We start from the raw sequence: 4,795 nt of genomic DNA on the forward strand, positions 1-4,795 counted from the left end.
TCGATACCTCAATGGAGGTTGTGACCTATTAGACACTAGAACAACCATTAGCAATCTAGCAATCAATTCTGTCCGTTTGGTGCACTTCACTCCTGCAGCTCAGCCACTGAAGACAGAGTATAAGAAAGAGATCATTCAAATTGATGTAAGCTTTGGAAATGTAAGTTCTCTTTTTCTTTGGTTATGTTAAAGAGTATTTCAGTTGATGTAATGATTTTTTCTTTGGTTATGTTAAAGAGTATTTTCACCTTGATGTAATGATAATTGATGTCCAACAATCAAGTTTCCTCTCGTTCGTTTTCTTCTTTCAAAATTTCAGATCTCTTAAATTAGGTTTACATTGAGTGCATCAGTATGCCTCAGAATTTGGTAATATCGTGCATATTTAACAAATAATATACTACTATTTAGTAATATCATTATACCTTTGATTTAGGGTTGTACTGAATAAATAATGTACTACTTTTAGTACACCAGTACATCCAAGAAAACAACAGAAGAGAAATGGATATGGAACAAGTTAACCAAAGGAAATGGAAACCGATATAAGTTTCTAAGTCCGGTTCCTTTTGCTGGTGACCTGATCTTACTTGCTGAAGCAACCAAAGAAAATCGTAACAACTTACTAAACTCTGCTCTCTATCGGGACAAAGTACAAACTTTGACTAGTCCAGAATTGTCCTCTCAAACAATACCAAAATGTCAATTAAGTGACAGATCTCCAAATGTATGACTATGAAATTTACTCAAAACCTTGGTAAATACTTGCGCTTCCCTATGATAAGAGATAGAATCACTAGAAAGAACCAGGGGGAGCTTGATTTGTACAAATCAAAAACGGGGAATCCAGGAAAATAGGGCATAGAGGGGGTGATCAGAGACACAAGGGGGAACTGGATTGCAGGATTTTGTCAGCACATTCCACATGCTATAAATATATACAATGAACTTCTTGCACTTATAACAGGAATCAGAATTGCCCTAGAACGAAGCATAATGCCTTAAGTTATAGAAACTAACACGTAAGAGTATGTGTTTAAGACCTAAAATAAATATAAAAAAAATAAACCCTCTCAGATATTTAAGTTTATTAAATGAGACGTTTACACTATTCAACAATATACACGATGCGCTTTGTACTCCAAATAGAAAAGCTTTGAGCAGCCATTTTGGTGAGCAGTGCTTGATGCTACTACTGCTTTCCACTATAAAAAATAGTCAAAATTGTGACGGAAATTTTGTGACAGACAAGCTGTTCACAAAATTGTGACGGAATTTTATCGAATTTGTGATGGATCATCCTTACATAGCCTAAAATTTGCTGAAAAAATATAATATTTTACAAAAATTATATTTGTGACGGATTTGTAACGAAGTTGTGACGGAACGTAGAGATGGCAAAAATAAATTGCCACGAAATTATGGCGGCAAAATAATGTGACGAAATTCCGTCACAAAATTGTCACAATATTATTTAAAATAAATAACTAATACAAATTATTTTTTTGTGACGGCCGAATGCATCACAAATTTGTGACATACATCTAAATCCGTCACAAAATTAAAAAAGCTTAAAATAGGTAATAGTTTTGACCCATGTGTAGTTTTAGAAAATTTTGGACTACTTTTTCGTTTTCCCGCCCGTATTTCCCCCCTTACATCAAATAATAGTCCAAAACCCTTATTTTCTTTTCCCCCAAATTCACAGAGGTCTCTTTTCCCCTTCACCTTCAACCATCGATTCTTCAATACCTTGTCCATCACCATCCTCAACAAGCTTCACTACAAGCTATTTGACTCCCTCATTCTTTTCAGGTTTCCTTCTTTATCATTCTCTTTGTTCATAAATCTAGTAATTTTTTATCCTTTTTTATTTCAATCTGTTTCAGCTTTGATTTGCTCCATTCCCAGTTAGGCTTTGCTCGAAAAAGCAGTTTGTTGAAGTGAACAGCATCATCCCTTCTTAGTTTTTCTCTGCCCTTTCTATTGGATCCTTCAACTAAAGCTCAAAAATCTCAAGGTAAACTAAAAAACTATTGCATACCATGCATTTAATTATTTATTTATTTTATTCAATTTTATTTTATCCCAACTCTAAATATTTGAAATTTATAGAAACTTTTTAGTGGGTCTTCATCAAAAGTGCCAGAATAGATAAATTGTGAAGTGAAAAACCTACATGTGTTAGTTTCTTAACTAGTAAAATAAAAGAAAAATATTAAGTCTTTACTGTTTTTAAGCTTGGGTTTTAAGATATGGCAGATTTTTTATTTGTAATTTTTGGTGTATATATACAAAGAAAGAACTGTATTGCAAGTATTCAAATATCTACAAAAGCATAAAGATAAGGGCTTTAATTGTGGGTAACTGAAGAAGCTTTAGCAGTTTCTTAAAACTTTATACTCTTAGTAGTATTTCACATAGCAAAGCAAATAAAAATTATTGTCTTTCATTGCAACATCTATCTTAACTCTCTTTGCTTGTACGCGTAAATATTTATTTGAATTTATATTTTAAGTTTTGTGCTCGATTCTACAGTCTTATGTAAGCTCTTATGGTTTAATTATCATCATGTAAGTTATAACATATGTTTTATTATTGTCTTGTCAGAGTGTAGAATATGAATTCTAATCGTGAGTGGATGTATGCTAGATTGGAAAATGGATTCATTAATCCTAGATTTATTGCTGGGGTTGAGGAGTTTGTTGCATTTGCTAAAAGTCATCCAGAATGCATGGATGGCGAAAAGCTAAGATGTCCTTGTAATCATCATAAATGCCGGAATAGAAATATCTTAGATGAAATTACTGTTATGGTACATCTTGGAAGACACGATTTTGTACCGAATTATTATTGTTGGTATCACCATGGTGAAAATTATATTCCATATCCAGGAGTATGTAATGTTAATCAAGAAGAAATAGTTGGTGAAACTGTACAACAAGAAACTCATAATCCCCAATCTCATAACTCATTTCAATCTATGGTTTTTGATGTTGCTAGGCCATCTTATGATCGGAACTTAGAAGAGGACCCGAATCCAACAACTCAACATCTTTATAATATGCTCAAAGCATCAGAACAGGAAGTATGGGTGGGAAACCCACACGGACATTCGCAGTTGTCTGCCGTTGCTAGACTGTTGAATTTAAAGGCAGAACATCATTCTTCTGAAAGGTGTTATGATGACTTATGTCAATTTTTATCAGAATTGTTGCCGACTGATAAAAAAAAGCTAATGCGAGGCTTGGGCTTGCCAGTAGAAAAGATTGATTGTTGCAACAATGGTTGTATGATTTAATGGCGTGAAGATAATGAACTTGATAGTTGCAAGTTTTGTAGCCATCCTCGGTTTAAGAGATCAAAACTTAGACGTACCGAGCAAAAAACTAATATTTCCTATAAGAAGATGTATTATTTTCCTTTAACTCCACGTCTTCAAAGGTTGTATGCATCTAATTCTACGGCTAAACATATGAGATGGCATTTTGAGCATGAAAAAGATGGTGTAATGCGTCATTGCTCAGACTCTACATTTTGATGTGACATATCCACATTTTGCATTTGAAGTAAGAAATGTCAGATTGGGTTTGTGCACGGATGGGTTTAACCCGTTTGGTCAATCAGGTACACCATATAATTTGCCATCGGGAATGTGTATGAAAGATGAATACATGTTTTTATCAGTGACTAGTCTCAGTGTGTATCTTTTCTCAATGAGTTTAAACTTTTTTAAAAATTGAATAAAATGTTATATTAAAATTTGACGAATAAGAAACTATTTATAAAAGTTAAATTTTACTCAAAATTAAAATTTTAAAATATTAGGAATTTGTGCATAGTTCAAATATAGAGAAATTTAAGACGCATATTGGGCGTGTACCTCATATCAGTAAGGATAATTTTAACGCTCTATATAATCAATCATACAATAAACATGCATAAGATATAATCAGGATGAAGTAACACTGATTTCTCATAAATATTTTATAAAACTACTATTATTTAATTTATATGACTTAATACTAAAATTGAAATGATCGATTATATATATATATATTCTTTAAATATTAGTCAAATAACACAAATTTAAAGTTTGAATCTTTTGGTAGTCTAAAACTTTGGAAATAAAAGGGTTTGGTTCGATAGCTCCTAGAGAAAAAATGAATAAATAATAATATAATGCTAAAAGTAATAAATTGATTGAGTATTCTACAGTAGATAACTTAACAATTTGAATACTGTCTATCACTTAATATAGAAATGTATTATGTATAGCTCATATTGTATAGTTTTAAAATAACATGGAGAGAATTATAATTATGTTATTTTGTTCATAACTCTTGTGAAGATATGCAATACCATAATATTTTCTTATAACCTAAANGATTAGAATGGCTAAAAATTTCTATATTCCTTATTATTTCAATCTTCTATTTTTGATATTTTTTTCGTTTTTTCTTACTTCTAGTATAGTCATTGGATTTTAAAGTCTAAATATTCGGAATTCCTACATTATTCTAATAAGGAAAGATTTTAATAATCAAATTTAGTTGATTTCGAAGTCCAAAAATATAGGAAAATAGTTAAATGACTATTTTGTCTAGTGTGAAATTAATTTTTTAAATGGTAAAAAAGGCGAACGACATTTCGCTAAGGACCTTCGTGCTTTTAATATAGTATAGATTATACCTGGTCCAAAAAATCCTAAACAGAAAATTGATATCTTCTTACAACCTCTCATTGATGAGTTGAACTGTTTTGGACTCAAGAAAGTCACATAACTTGGTTCTGA

The 4,795-nt window shown here is 31.4% G+C and overlaps 1 long non-coding RNA gene across 2 annotated transcripts; it reads left to right on the forward strand.

Annotated features, from left to right (window-relative positions):
- The first annotated feature begins 1,691 nt into the window (after positions 1-1,691).
- Positions 1,692-3,428, forward strand: LOC109237036. 2 transcript variants are annotated; one of them, XR_002069592.1, is made up of 3 exons: positions 1,692-1,815; positions 1,890-2,020; positions 3,004-3,428. It is a non-coding gene; the product is annotated as an uncharacterized LOC109237036 (long non-coding RNA). The 2 variants fall into 2 exon arrangements; XR_002069593.1 differs by having other exon boundaries at positions 1,912-2,020.
- The last annotated feature ends 1,367 nt before the right edge of the window (positions 3,429-4,795 follow it).

This window comes from Nicotiana attenuata, unplaced genomic scaffold (assembly GCF_001879085.1).
Source record: "Nicotiana attenuata strain UT unplaced genomic scaffold, NIATTr2, whole genome shotgun sequence".
NCBI lineage: Eukaryota > Viridiplantae > Streptophyta > Magnoliopsida > Solanales > Solanaceae > Nicotiana > Nicotiana attenuata.